The 15,961-nt window shown below is 43.9% G+C and overlaps 1 long non-coding RNA gene across 3 annotated transcripts in view; it reads right to left on the bottom strand.

The window, feature by feature from the left end:
- LOC307181353 overlaps positions 1–15,961 on the bottom strand; it is an 881,369-nt gene that overhangs the window by 499,692 nt on the left and 365,716 nt on the right. For 2 of the 3 annotated variants that reach the window (XR_013826529.1, XR_013826530.1), the window contains exon 2: positions 15,708–15,785. The exons of the other annotated variant lie outside the window; for it this stretch is intronic. This is a non-coding gene — a long non-coding RNA (uncharacterized lncRNA). The remainder of the gene's footprint in view (positions 1–15,707; positions 15,786–15,961) is intronic. 3 annotated transcript variants of the gene reach the window in all.

Here is a 15,961-nt window from a genome sequence, read left to right as displayed (position 1 = left end):
CTGAAATAAGTAACACAGAAAAAGAAACATCATAAGATATCACTAATACACGGAATGTAAACTTGGCTACACAGGAACTGAATTACAAGACATAACAGGGTCTCAAATTTAGAAAACCAACTTATGCTTGCTTAAGGGAAAAGGTGAGTTGGGGTGCTGCATAAAACCAGAGATTGAAATGAGCACAGATAAAGTTCCTTAAGCCAAATATGGAATAGACAAGAGCTACTCCTTGCTCAACGAAATGGACTCAACACCGCATATTAAACGCCTAAGAATGTACCTGACTAGTAATTATCTTAAAACCTATGGATTGCTATGTCTCCGAAAGGGAATCAAGCATGTGTACAGGGACATAAACGCAGCAGTGATAGGATTGGAGAGGTTCGGTGAGCAAATGAAGACCCTTTGAAGTCATATTGCATGGTACCCATTCCACGGGTTTCAACTACCCAGGTTTAAGGTATTCTTCCTTCAGCTAAAACATGCATGTGGAACCTAGAGTATGATCAACCATGTGATCGGGAGACATGTTCAAATATGTCTCAGTTTTCGTACCCTGGTACTCGGGTGCAACATCCCAGACGCTTTACTAACACTCTCCCGACTTGGAGAGTCAGTCCCTTTAACCTCCTGTTTGGCCCAGTTTGCAATTTCTGCGGAAGATGAACAGGAATAGCGAGAACCAATGAGAGACTAGCTGGAGGTGTCTGGACGGGCAAATTTAACTCTCATTTCTCACCAGGAAGAGGAAGTAACTAAAGGCTCACCGTGCCACGCCGGAACCAGATTAGGGCCTGAAGCCATCCTGTGGTGTTGCGGCCAGCTCACAAGAAAGCGAGTTGAAGAAAGGAGCTCAAGGTCACTGTAATTCACAAACCTGCAGAGTTATAAATGACAGCTATCGTCCAAAAATATACTGAAGTAAGGCTGCCAAGAGGACTTGAAAGTGGGGCAGAATTGCAGGAAACCGATTTCAGGAGGTAGACTGGAATTGCATTGAAAGCATAGGAAAAGAGGCAGAACGTCCACAATGATGCACTTGGCCAAAAAGGGCGTATGCGTTTTTTCCTGAATATATTCAGGAAAAAACGCATACGCCCTTTTTGGCCAACCAAGCAAGCTTGCAAAGCAAATCTGCACTACAATGAAGTCTCACATCCCCCCGGTCAAAAGGGTCATCTGAAAAAACTGTAAAATCCAGAAAGGCAGGACAGGCCATGGAGAACTGGGAGCCTTGTTATGCTGATGGGCGGGATGTAAATTGCCAACAGACACTCGGGAGAAGTGTATGGTGTTTCCTGAAACATCTAAAAAACAAAGCAACAGAGCCTAGGGCACTTCCACTTAGGGTCCTATAGCTTAGGGAAATTAAATTCAAAAAGACACAGCCACCCCAAAGTTTGGGACGCCTCTGTTTACAAGAACTTCGGTTACCGTACAAGTTCAATATCACTGAAAGTGAAAAATGGATAAAGAACTTGTGGTACTTACGTACAATGCAGTATCACTCAGCAATGAAATCTATGTCATCAGGCCCGTAGCAGCATAATGAGTGGATTCAGGTACGATGATTCTAACTGAAATAAGTCACACAGAAAAAGAAACATCATAAGATATCACTAATACACGGAATGTAAACTTGGCTACACAGGAACTGAATTACAGAACAGAACAGGGTCTCAAATTTAGAAAACCAACTTATGCTTGCTTAAGGGGAAAGGTGAGTTGGGGTGCTGCATAAAACCAGAGATCGAAATGAGCACAGATAAAGTTCCTTAAGCCAAATATGGAATAGACAAGAGCTACTCCTTGCTCAACGAAATGGACTCAACACCGCATATTAAACGCCTAAGAATGTACCTGACTAGTAAGTATCTTAAAACCTATGGATTGCTATGTCTCCGAAAGAGAATCAAGCATGTGTACAGGGGCATAAACGCAGCAGTGATAGGATTGGAGAGGTTCGGTGAGCAAATGTAGACCCTTTGAAGTCATATTGCATGGTACCCATTACACGGGTCTCAACTCTCCAGGTTTAAGGTATTCTTCCTTCAGCTAAAATATGCATGTGGAACCCAGAGTATGATCAACCGTGTGAATCGGAGACGTGTTCAAATATGTCTCAGTTTTCCTCTCCTGGTACTCTTGTGCAACATTCCAGATGCTTTACTAACACTCTCCCCACTTGGAGAGTCAGCGCCTTTAACCACCTGTTTGGCCCAGTTTGCAATTTCTGCGGAAGATGAACAGGAATAGGGAGAACCAATGAGACACTAGCTGGAGGTGTCTGGACACGCAAATTTAACTCTCATTTCCCACCAGGAAGAGGAAATAACCAAAGGCTCAGCGTGCCGTGCCGGAACAAGATTAGGGCCTGAAGCCATCCTGCGGTGTTGCGGCCAGCTCACAAGAAAGCGAGTTGAAGAAAGGAGCTCAGGGACACTGTAATTCACAAACCTGCAGAGTTATAAATGACAGCTATCGTCCAAAAATATACTGAAGTAAGGCTGCCAAGAGGACTTGAAAGCGGGGCAGAATTGCAGGAAACCGATTTCAGGAGGTAGACTGGAATTGCATTGAAAGCATAGGAAAAGAGCCAGAGCGTCCACAATGATGCACTTGGCCAAAAAGGACGTATGCGTTTGTTCCTGAATATATTCAGGAAAAAACGCATATGCCCTTTTTGGCCAACCAAGCAAGCTTGCAAAGGAAATCTGCACTACAATGAAGTCTCACTTCCCCCCGGTTAAACGGGCCATCTGAAAAAAGCGTAAAATCCAGAAAGGCACGACAGGCCATGGAGAACTGAGAGCCTTGTTATGCTGATGGGCGGGATGTAAATTGCCAACAGACACTCGGGAGAAGTGTATGGTGCTTCCTGAAACATCTAAGAAACAAAGCAACAGAGCCTAGGGCACTTCCACTTATGGTCCTATAGCTTAGGGAAATTAAAATCAAAAAGACACAGCCACCCCAAAGTTTGGGACGCCTCTGTTTACAAGAACCTCGTTTACCGTACAAGTTCAATATCACAGAAAGTGAAAAATGGATAAAGAACTTGTGGTACTTACGTACAATGCAGTATCACTCAGCAATGAAATCTATGTCATCAGGCCCGTAGCAGCATAATGAGTGGATTCAGGTACGATGATTCTAACTGAAATAAGTCACACAGAAAAAGAAACATCATAAGATATCACTAATACACGCAATGTAAACTTGGCTACACAGGAACTGAATTCCAAAACAGAACAGGGTCTCAAATTTAGAAAACCAACTTATGCTTGCTTAAGGGGAAAGGTGAGTTGGGGTGCTGCATAAAACCAGAGATTGAAATGAGCACAGATAAATTTCCTTAAGCCAAATATGGAATAGAAAAGAGCTACTCCTTGCTCAACGAAATGGACTCAACACCCCATATTAAACGCCTAAGAATGTACCTGACTAGTAAGTATCTTAAAACCTATGGATTGCTATGTCTCCAAAAGAGAATCAAGTGTGTGTACAGGGGCATAATCGCAGCAGTGATAGGATTGGAGACGTTCCGTGAGCAAATGAAGACCCTTTGAAGTCATATTGCATGGTACCCATTCCACGGGTCTCAACTCTCCAGGTTTAAGGTATTCTTCCTTCTGCTAAAACATGCATGTGGAACCCAGAGTATCATCAACCGTGTGAACGGGAGACGTGTTCAAATATGTCTCAGTTTTCCTCCCCTGGTACTTGAGTGCAACATTCAAGACGATTTACTAACATTCTCCCCACTTGGAAAGTCAGCGCCTTTAACCTCCTGTTTGGCCCAGTTTGCAATTTCTGCGGAAGATGAACAGGAATAGGGAGAACCAATGAGAGACTAGCTGGAGGTGTCTGGACGGGCAAATTTAACTCTCATTTCCCACCAGGAAGAGGAAATAACCAAAGGCTCAGCGTGCCATGCCGGAACCAGATTAGGGCCTGAAGCCATCCTGCGGTGTTGCGGCCAGCTCAAAAGAAAGCGAGTTGAAGAAAGGAGCTCAGGGGCAGTGTAATTCACAAACCTGCAGAGTTATAAATGACAGCTATCGTCCAAAAATATACTGAAGGAAGGCTGCCAAGAGGACTTGAAAGCAGGGCAGAATTGCAGGAAACCGATTTCAGGAGGTAGACTGGAATTGAATTGAAAGCATAGGAAAAGAGGCAGAACGTCCACAATGATGCACTTGGCCAAAAAGGGCGTATGCGTTTTTTCCTGAATATATTCAGGAAAAAACGCATACGCCCTTTTTGGCCAACCAAGCAAGCTTGCAAAGGAAATCTGCACTACAATGAAGTCTCACTTCCCCCCGGTCAAAAGGGCCATCTGAAAAAGGTGTAAAATCCAGAAAGGCAGGACAGGCCATGGAGAACTGGGAGCCTTGTTATGCTGATGGGCGGGATGGAAATTGCCAACAGACACTCGGGAGAAGTGTATGGTGTTTCCTGAAACATCTAAAAAACAAAGCAACAGAGCCTAGGGCACTTCCACTTATGGTCCTATAGCTTAGGGAAATTAAAATCAAAAAGACACAGCCACCCCAAAGTTTGGGACACCTCTGTTTACAAGAACTTCTGTTACCGTACAAGTTCAATATCACTGAAAGTGAAAAATGGATAAAGAACTTGTGGTACTTACGTACAATGCAGTATCACTCAGCAATGAAATCTATGTCATCAGGCCCGTAGCAGCATAATGAGTGGATTCAGGTACGATGATTCTAACTGAAATAAGTCACACAGAAAAAGAAACATCATAAGATATCACTAATACACGGAATGTAAACTTGGCTACACAGGAACTGAATTACAGAACAGAACAGGGTCTCAAATTTAGAAAACCAACTTATGCTTGCTTAAGGGGAAAGGTGAGTTGGGGTGCTGCATAAAACCAGAGATCGAAATGAGCACAGATAAAGTTCCTTAAGCCAAATATGGAATAGACAAGAGCTACTCCTTGCTCAACGAAATGGACTCAACACCGCATATTAAACGCCTAAGAATGTACCTGACTAGTAAGTATCTTAAAACCTATGGATTGCTATGTCTCCGAAAGAGAATCAAGCATGTGTACAGGGGCATAAACGCAGCAGTGATAGGATTGGAGAGGTTCGGTGAGCAAATGAATACCCTTTGAAGTCATATTGCATGGTACCCATTACACGGGTCTCAACTCTCCAGGTTTAAGGTATTCTTCCTTCAGCTAAAATATGCATGTGGAACCCAGAGTATGATCAACCGTGTGAATCGGAGACGTGTTCAAATATGTCTCAGTTTTCCTCTCCTGGTACTCTTGTGCAACATTCCAGATGCTTTACTAACACTCTCCCCACTTGGAGAGTCAGCGCCTTTAACCACCTGTTTGGCCCAGTTTGCAATTTCTGCGGAAGATGAACAGGAATAGGGAGAACCAATGAGACACTAGCTGGAGGTGTCTGGACACGCAAATTTAACTCTCATTTCCCACCAGGAAGAGGAAATAACCAAAGGCTCAGCGTGCCGTGCCGGAACAAGATTAGGGCCTGAAGCCATCCTGCGGTGTTGCGGCCAGCTCACAAGAAAGCGAGTTGAAGAAAGGAGCTCAGGGGCACTGTAATTCACAAACCTGCAGAGTTATAAATGACAGCTATCGTCCAAAAATATACTGAAGTAAGGCTGCCAAGAGGACTTGAAAGCGGGGCAGAATTGCAGGAAACCGATTTCAGGAGGTAGACTGGAATTGCATTGAAAGCATAGGAAAAGAGGCAGAGCGTCCACAATGATGCACTTGGCCAAAAAGGACGTATGCGTTTGTTCCTGAATATATTCAGGAAAAAACGCATACGCCCTTTTTGGCCAACCAAGCAAGCTTGCAAAGGAAATCTGCACTACAATGAAGTCTCACTTCCCCCCGGTTAAACGGGCCATCTGAAAAAAGCGTAAAATCCAGAAAGGCACGACAGGCCATGGAGAACTGAGAGCCTTGTTATGCTGATGGGCGGGATGTAAATTGCCAACAGACACTCGGGAGAAGTGTATGGTGTTCCTGAAACATCTAAAAAACAAAGCAACAGAGCCTAGGGCACTTCCACTTATGGTCCTATAGCTTAGGGAAATTAAAATCAAAAAGACACAGCCACCCCAAAGTTTGGGACGCCTCTGTTTACAAGAACCTCGTTTACCGTACAAGTTCAATATCGCAGAAAGTGAAACATGGATAAAGAACTTGTGGTACTTACGTACAATGCAGTATCACTCAGCAATGAAATCTATGTCATCAGGCCCGTAGCAGCATAATGAGTGGATTCAGGTACGATGATTCTAACTGAAATAAGTCACACAGAAAAAGAATCATCATAAGATATCAGTAATACACGGAATGTAAACTTGGCTACACAGGAACTGAATTACAGAACAGAACAGGGTCTCAAATTTAGAAAACCAACTTATGCTTGCTTAAGGGGAAAGGTGAGTTGGGGTGCTGCATAAAACCAGAGATTGAAATGAGCACAGATAAATTTCCTTAAGCCAAATATGGAATAGAAAAGAGCTACTCCTTGCTCAACGAAATGGACTCAACTCCCCATATTAAACGCCTAAGAATGTACCTGACTAGTAAGTATCTTAAAACCTATGGATTGCTATGTCTCCAAAAGAGAATCAAGTGTGTGTACAGGGGCATAATCGCAGCAGTGATAGGATTGGAGACGTTCCGTGAGCAAATGAAGACCCTTTGAAGTCATATTGCATGGTACCCATTCCACGGGTCTCAACTCTCCAGGTTTAAGGTATTCTTCCTTCTGCTAAAACATGCATGTGGAACCCAGAGTATGATCAACCGTGTGAACGGGAGACGTGTTCAAATATGTCTCAGTTTTCCTCCCCTGGTACTTGAGTGCAACATTCAAGACGCTTTACTAACATTCTCCCCACTTGGAGAGTCAGCGCCTTTAACCTCCTGTTTGGCCCAGTTTGCAATTTCTGCGGAAGATGAACAGGAATAGGGAGAACCAATGAGAGACTAGCTGGAGGTGTCTGGACGGGCAAATTTAACTCTCATTTCCCACCAGGAAGAGGAAATAACCAAAGGCTCAGCGTGCCATGCCGGAACCAGATTAGGGCCTGAAGCCATCCTGCGGTGTTGCGGCCAGCTCAAAAGAAAGCGAGTTGAAGAAAGGAGCTCAGGAGCACTGTAATTCACAAACCTGCAGAGTTATAAATGACAGCTATCGTCCAAAAATATACTGAAGGAAGGCTGCCAAGAGGACTTGAAAGCAGGGCAGAATTGCAGGAAACCGATTTCAGGAGGTAGACTGGAATTGCATTGAAAGCATAGGAAAAGAGGCAGAACGTCCACAATGATGCACTTGGCCAAAAAGGGCGTATACTTTTTTTCCTGAATATATTCAGGAAAAAACGCATACGCCCTTTTTGGCCAACCAACCAAGCTTGCAAAGGAAATCTGCACTACAATGAAGTCTCACTTCCCCCCGGTCAAAAGGGCCATCTGAAAAAGGTGTAAAATCCAGAAAGGCAGGACAGGCCATGGAGAACTGGGAGCCTTGTTATGCTGATGGGCGGGATGGAAATTGCCAACAGACACTCGGGAGAAGTGTATGGTGTTTCCTGAAACATCTAAAAAACAAAGCAACAGAGCCTAGGGCACTTCCACTTATGGTCCTATAGCTTAGAGAAATTAAAATCAAAAAGACACAGCCACCCCAAAGTTTGGGACACCTCTGTTTACAAGAACCTCGTTTACCGTACAAGTTCAATATCACAGAAAGTGAAAAATGGATAAAGAACTTGTGGTACTTACGTACAATGCAGTATCACTCAGCAATGAAATCTATGTCATCAGGCCCGTAGCAGCATAATGAGTGGATTCAGGTACGATGATTCTACCTGAAATAAGTCACACAGAAAAAGAAACATCATAAGATATCAGTAATACACGGAATGTAAACTTGGCTACACAGGAACTGAATTCCAAAACAGAACAGGGTCTCAAATTTAGAAAACCAACTTATGCTTGCTTAAGGGGAAAGGTGAGTTGGGGTGCTGCATAAAACCAGAGATTGAAATGAGCACAGATAAAGTTCCTTAAGCCAAATATGGAATAGACAAGAGCTACTCCTTGCTCAACGAAATGGACTCAACACCGCATATTAAACGCCTAAGAATGTACCTGACTAGTAAGTATCTTAAAACCTATGGATTGCTATGTCTCCAAAAGAGAATCAAGCGTGTGTACAGGGGCATAAACGCAGCAGTGATAGGATTGGAGAGGTTCGGTGAGCAAATGAAGACCCTTTGAAGTCATATTGCATGGTACCCATTCCACGGGTCTCAACTCTCCAGGTTTAAGGTATTCTTCCTTCAGCTAAAACATGCATGTGGAACCCAGAGTATGATCAACCGTGTGAACGGGAGACGTGTTCAAATATGTCTCAGTTTTCCTCCCCTTGTACTCGGGTGCAACATTCCAGACGCTTTACTAACACTCTCCCCACTTGGAAAGTCAGCGCCTTTAACCTCCTGTTTGGCCCAGTTTGCAATTTCTGCGGAAGATGAACAGGAATAGGGAGAACCAATGAGAGACTAGCTGGAGGTGTCTGGACGGGCAAATTTAACTCTCATTTCCCACCAGGAAGAGGAAATAACCAAAGGCTCAGCGTGCCGTGCCGGAACCAGATTAGGGCCTGAAGCCATCCTGCGGTGTTGCGGCCAGCTCACAAGAAAGCGAGTTGAAGAAAGGAGCTCAGGGGCACTGTAATTCACAAACCTGCAGAGTTATAAATGACAGCTATCGTCCAAAAATATACTGAAGTAAGGCTGCCAAGAGGACTTGAAAGCGGGGCAGAATTGCAGGAAACCGATTTCAGGAGGTAGACTGGAATTGCATTGAAAGCATAGGAAAAGAGGCAGAACGTCCACAATGATGCACTTGGCCAAAAAGAGCGTATGCGTTTTTTCCTGAATATATTCAGGAAAAAACGCATACGCACTTTTTGGCCAACCAAGCAAGCTTGCAAAGGAAATCTGCACTACAATGAAGTCTCACTTCCCCCCGGTCAAAAGGGCCATCTGAAAAAAGTGTAAAATCCAGAAAAGCAGGAGAGGCCATGGAGAACTGGGAGCCTTGTTATGCTGATGGGCGGGATGTAAATTGCCAACAGACACTCCGGAGAAGTGTATGGTGTTTCCTGAAACATCTAAAAAACAAAGCAACAGAGCCTAGGGCACTTCCACTTATGGTCCTATAGCTTAGGGAAATTAAAATCAAAAAGACACAGCCACCCCAAAGCTTGGGACGCCTCTGTTTACAAGAACCTCGTTTACAGTACAAGTTAAACATCGCAGAAAGTGAAAAATGGATAAAGAACTTGTGGTATTTGCTTACAAAACAATATCACTCAGCAATGAAATCTATGTCATCAGGCCCGTAGCAGCATAATGAGTGGATTCAGGTATGATGATTCTAACTGAAATAAGTCACACAGAAAAAGAAACATCATAAGACATAACTAATACACGGAATGTAAACTTGGCTACACAGGAACTGAATTAGAGAACAGAACAGGGTCTCAAATTTAGAAAACCAACTTATGATTGCTTAAGGGGAAAGGTGAGTTGGGGTGCTGCATAAAACCAGAGATTGAAATGAGCACAGATAAAGTTCCTTAAGCCAAATATGGAATAGACAAGAGCTACTCCTTGCTCAACGAAATGGACTCAACACCCCATATTAAACGCCTAAGAATGTACCTGACTAGTAAGTATCTTAAAACCTATGGATTGCTATGTCTCCAAAAGAGAATCAAGCGTGTGTACACGGGCATAAACGCAGCAGTGATAGGATTGGAGAGGTTCGGTGAGCAAATGAAGACCCTTTGAAGTCATATTGCATGGTACCCATTACACGGGTCTCAACTCTCCAGGTTTAAGGTATTCTTCCTTCAGCTAAAACATGCATGTGGAACCCAGAGTATGATCAACCGTGTGAATGGGAGACGTGTTCAAATATGTCTCACTTTTCCTCCCCTTGTACTCAGGTGCAACATTCCAGACGCTTTACTAACACTCTTCCCTCTTGGAAAGTCAGCGTCTTTAACCTCCTGTTTGGCCCAGTTTGCAATTTCTGCGGAAGATGAACAGGAATAGGGAGAACCAATGAGAGACTAGCTGGAGGTGTCTGGACGGGCAAATTTAACTCTCATTTCCCACCAGGAAGAGGAAATAACCAAAGGCTCAGCGTGCCGTGCCGGAACCAGATTAGGGCCTGAAGCCATCCTGCGGTGTTGCGGCCAGCTCACAAGAAAGCGAGTTGAAGAAAGGAGCTCAGGGGCACTGTAATTCACAAACCTGCAGAGTTATAAATGACAGCTATCGTCCAAAAATATACTGAAGTAAGGCTGCCAAGAGGACTTGAAAGCGGGGCAGAATTGCAGGAAACCGATTTCAGGAGGTAGACTGGAATTGCATTGAAAGCATAGGAAAAGAGGCAGAGCGTCCACAATGATGCACTTGGCCAAAAAGGGCGTATGCGTTTTTTCCTGAATATATTCAGGAAAAAACGCATACGCCCTTTTTGGCCAACCAAGCAAGCTTGCAAAGGAAATGTGCACTACAATGAAGTCTCACTTCCCCCCGGTCAAAAGGGCCATCTGAAAAAAGTGTAAAATCCAGAAAAGCAGGAGAGGCCATGGAGAACTGGGAGCCTTGTTATGCTGATGGGCGGGATGGAAATTGCCAACAGACACTCGGGAGAAGTGTATGGTGTTTCCTGAAACATCTAAAAAACAAAGCAACAGAGCCTAGGGCACTTCCACTTATGGTCCTATAGCTTAGGGAAATTAAAATCAAAATGACACAGCGTCCCCAAAGCTTGGGACGCCTCTGTTTACAAGAACCTCGTTTACAGTACAAGTTCAACATCGCAGAAAGTGAAAAATGGATAAAGAACTTGTGGTATTTGCTTACAAAACAATGTCACTCAGCAATGAAATCTATGTCATCAGGCCCGTAGCAGCATAATGAGTGGATTCAGGTACGATGATTCTAACTGAAATAAGTCACACAGAAAAAGAAACATCATAAGACATCACTAATACACGGAATGTAAACTTGGCTACACAGGAACTGAATTAGAGAACAGAACAGGGTCTCAAATTTAGAAAACCAACTTATGCTTGCTTAAGGGGAAAGGTGAGTTGGGGTGCTGCATAAAACCAGAGATTGAAATGAGCACAGATAAAGTTCCTTAAGCCAAATATGGAATAGACAAGAGCTACTCCTTGCTCAACGAAATGGAGTCAACACGCCATATTAAACGCCTAAGAATGTACCTGACTAGTAAGTATCTTAAAACCTATGGATTGCTATGTCTCCAAAAGAGAATCAAGCGTGTCTACAGGGGCATAAACGCAGCAGTGATAGGATTGGAGAGGTTCGGTTAGCAAATGAAGACCCTTTGAAGTCATATTGCATGGTACCCATTCCACGGGTCTCAACTCTCCAGGTTTAAGGTATTCTTCCTTCAGCTAAAACATGCATGTGGAACCCAGAGTATGATCAACCGTGTGAACGGGAGACGTGTTCAAATATGTCTCAGTTTTCCTCCTCTTGTACTCGGGTGCAACATTCCAGACGCTTTACTAACACTCTCCCCACTTGGAGAGTCAGCGCCTTTAACCTCCTGTTTGGCCCAGTTTGCAATTTCTGCGGAAGATGAACAGGAATAGCGAGAACCAATGAGAGACTAGCTGGAGGTGTCTGGACGGGCAAATTTAACTCTCATTTCCCACCAGGAAGAGCAATTAACCAAAGGCTCAGCGTGCCGTGCCGGAACCAGATTAGGGCTTGAAGCCATCCTGCGGTGTTGCGGCCAGCTCAAAAGAAAGCGAGTTGAAGAAAGGAGCTCAGGGGCACTGTAATTCACAAACCTGCAGAGTTATAAATGACAGCTATCGTCCAAAAATAGACTGAAGTAAGGCTGCCAAGAGGACTTGAAAGCGGGGCAGAATTGCAGGAAACCGATTTCAGGAGGTAGACTGGAATTGCATTGAAAGCATAGGAAAAGAGGCAGAACGTCCACAATGATGCACTTGGCCAAAAAGGGCGTATGCCTTTTTTCCTCAGGAAAAAACGCATACGCCCTTTTTGGCCAACCAAGCAAGCTTGCAAAGGAAATCGGCACTAAAATGAAGTCTCACTTCCCCCCGGTCAAAAGGGCCATCTGAAAAAAGTGTAAAATCCAGAAAGGCAGGACAGGCCATGGAGAACTGGGAGCCTTGTTATGCTGATGGGCGGGATGTAAATTGCCAACAGACACTCGGGAGAAGTGTATGGTGTTTCCTGAAACATCTAAAAAACAAAGCAACAGAGCCTAGGGCACTTCCACTTATGGACCTATAGCTTAGGGAAATTAAAATCAAAAAGACACAGCCACCCCAAAGTTTGGGACGCCTCTGTTTACAAGAACCTCGTTTACCGTACAAGTTCAACATCGCAGAAAGTGAAAAATGGATAAAGAAGTTGTGGTATTTACTTACAAAGCAATATCACTCAGCAATGAAATCTATGTCATCAGGCCCGTAGCAGCATAATGAGTGGATTCAGGTATGATGATTCAAACTGAAATAAGTCACACAGAAAAAGAAACATCATAAGACATAACTAATACACGGAATGTAAACTTGGCTACACAGGAACTGAATTAGAGAACAGAACAGGGTCTCAAATTTAGAAAACCAACTTATGCTTGCTTAAGGGGAAAGGTGAGTTGGGGTGCTGCATAAAACCAGAGATTGAAATGAGCACAGATAAAGTTCCTTAAGCCAAATATGGAATAGACAAGAGCTACTCCTTGCTCAACGAAATGGACTCAACACCCCATATTAAACGCCTAAGAATGTACCTGACTAGTAAGTATCTTAAAACCTATGGATTGCTATGTCTCCATAAGAGAATCAAGCGTGTGTACAGGGGCATAAACGCAGCAGTGATAGGATTGGAGAGGTTCGGTGAGCAAATGAAGACCCTTTGAAGTCATATTGCATGGTACCCATTCCACGGGTCTCAACACTCCAGGTTTAAGGTATTCTTCCTTCAGCTAAAACATGCATGTGGAACCCAGAGTATGATCAACCGTGTGAACGGGAGACGTGTTCAAATATGTCTCAGTTTTCCTCCTCTTGTACTCGGGTGCAACATTCCAGACGCTTTACTAACACTCTCCCCACTTGGAAAGTCAGTCCCTTTAACCTCCTGTTTGGCCCAGTTTGCAATTTCTGCGGAAGATGAACAGGAATAGGGAGAACCAATGAGAGACTAGCTGGAGGTGTCTGGACGGGCAAATTTAACTCTCATTTCCCACCAGGAAGAACAATTAACCAAAGGCTCAGCGTGCCGTGCCGGAACCAGATTAGGGCCTGAAGCCATCCTCCGGTGTTGCGGCCAGCTCAAAAGAAAGCGAGTTGAAGAAAGGAGCTCAGGGGCACTGTAATTCACAAACCTGCAGAGTTATAAATGACAGCTATCGTCCAAAAATATACTGAAGTAAGGCGGCCAAGAGGACTTGAAAGCGGGGCAGAATTGCAGGAAACCGATTTCAGGAGGTAGACTGGAATTGCATTGAAAGCATAGGAAAAGAGGCAGAGCGTCCACAATGATGCACTTGGCCAAAAAGGGCGTATGCGTTTTTTCCTGAATATATTCAGGAAAAAACGCATACGCCCTTTTTGGCCAACCAAGCAAGCTTGCAAAGGAAATCTGCACTACAATGAAGTCTCACTTCCCCCCGGTGAAACGGGCCATCTGAAAAAAGTGTAAAATCATGAAAGGCAGAACAGGCCATGGAGAACTGGGAGCCTTGTTATGCTGATTTGTGGGCTGTAAATTGCCAACAGACACTCGGGAGAAGTGTATGGTGTTTTTGAAACATCTAAAAAACAAAGCAACAGAGCCTAGGGCACTTCCAATTATGGTCCTATAGCTTAGGGAAATTAAAATCAAAAAGACACAGCCACCCCAAAGTTTGGGACGCCTCTGTTTACAAGAACCTCGTTTACTGTACAAGTTCAATATCACAGAAAGTGAAAAATGGATAAAGAACTTGTGGTACATACGTACAATGCAGTATCACTCAACAATGAAATCTATGTCATCAGGCCCGTAGCAGCATAATGAGTGGATTCAGGTACGATGATTCTAACTGAAATAAGTCACACAGAAAAAGAAACATCATAAGACATCACTAATACACGGAATGTAAACTTGGCTACACAGGAACTGAATTAGAGAACAGAACAGGGTCTCAAATTTAGAAAACCAACTTATGCTTGCTTAAGGGGAAAGGTGAGTTGGGGTGCTGCATAAAACCAGAGATTGAAATGAGCACAGATAAAGTTCCTTATGCCTAATATGGAATAGACAAGAGCTACTCCTTGCTCAACGAAATGGACTCAACACCCCATATTAAACGCCTAAGAATGTACCTGACTAGTAAGTATCTTAAAACCTATGGCTTGCTATGTCTCCAAAAGAGAATCAAGCGTGTGTACACGGGCATAAACGCAGCAGTGATAGGATTGGAGAGGTTCGGTGAGCAAATGAAGACCCTTTGAAGTCATATTGCATGGTACCCATTCCACGGGTCTCAACTCTCCAGGTTTAAGGTATTCTTCCTTCAGCTAAAACATGCATGTGGAACACAGAGTATGATCAACCATGTGATCGGGAGACGTGTTCAAATATGTCTCAGTTTTCCTCCCCTGGTACTCGGGTGCAACCTTCCAGACGCTTTACTAATACTCTCCCCACTTGGAGAGTCAGCGCCTTTAACCTCCTGTTTGGCCCAGTTTGCAATTTCTGCGGAAGATGAACAGGAATAGCGAGAACCAATGAGAGATTGGCTGGAGGTGTCTGGACGGGCAAATTTAACTCTCATTTCCCAACAGGAAGAGGAATTAACCAAAGGCTCAGCGTGCCGTGCCGGAACCAGATTAGGGCCTGAAGCCATCCTGCGGTGTTACGGCTAGCTCACAAGAAAGCGAGTTGAAGAAAGGAGCTCAGGGGCACTGTAATTCACAAACCTGCAGAGTTATAAATGACAGCTATCGTCCAAAAATAGACTGAAGTAAGGCTGCCAAGAGGACTTGAAAGTGGGGCAGAATTGCAGGAAAACGATTTCAGGAGGTAGACTGGAATTGCATTGAAAGCATAGGAAAAGAGGCAGAACGTCCACAATGCTGTACTTGGCCAAAAAGGGCGTATGCGTTTTTTCCTGAATATATTCAGGAAAAAACGCATACGCCCTTTTTGGCCAACCAAGCAAGCTTGCAAAGGAAATCTGCACTACAATGAAGTCTCACTTTCCCCCAGTCAAAAGGGCCATCTGAAAAAAGTGTAAAATCCAGAAAGGCAGGACAGGCCATGGAGAACTGGGAGCCTTGTTATGCTGATGGGCGGGATGTAAATTGCCAACACACACTCAGGAGAAGTGTATGGTGTTTCCTGAAACATCTAAAAAACAAAGCAACAGAGCATAGGGTACTTCCACTTATGGTCCTATAGCTTAGGGAAATTAAAATCAAAAAGACACAGCCACCCCAAAGTTTGGAATGGCTCTGTTTACAAGAACCTCGTCTACAGAACAAGTTCAACATCGCAGAAAGTGAAAAATGGATAAAGAAGTTGTGGTGTTTACTTACAAAGCAATATCACTCAGCAATGAAATCTATGTCATCAGGCCCTTCGCAGCACAATGAGTGGATTCAGGTATGATGATTCTAATTGAAATAAGTCACAGAGAAAAAGAAATATCATAAGATATCAGTAATACACGGAATGTAAACTTGGCTACACAGGAACTGAATTCCAGAACAGAACAGGGTCTCAAATTTAGAAAACCAACTTATGCTTGCTTAAGGGGAAAGGTGAGTTGGGGTGCTGCATAAAACCAGAG

The sequence above is a fragment of the Stenella coeruleoalba genome (genome assembly GCF_951394435.1).
Source record: "Stenella coeruleoalba genome assembly, contig: scaffold_48, whole genome shotgun sequence".
In the NCBI taxonomy this organism is placed as follows: Eukaryota; Metazoa; Chordata; class Mammalia; order Artiodactyla; family Delphinidae; genus Stenella; species Stenella coeruleoalba.
The sequence above is the reverse complement of the archived record's forward strand: the minus strand, read 5'-3'. Positions and strand labels throughout refer to the sequence as shown.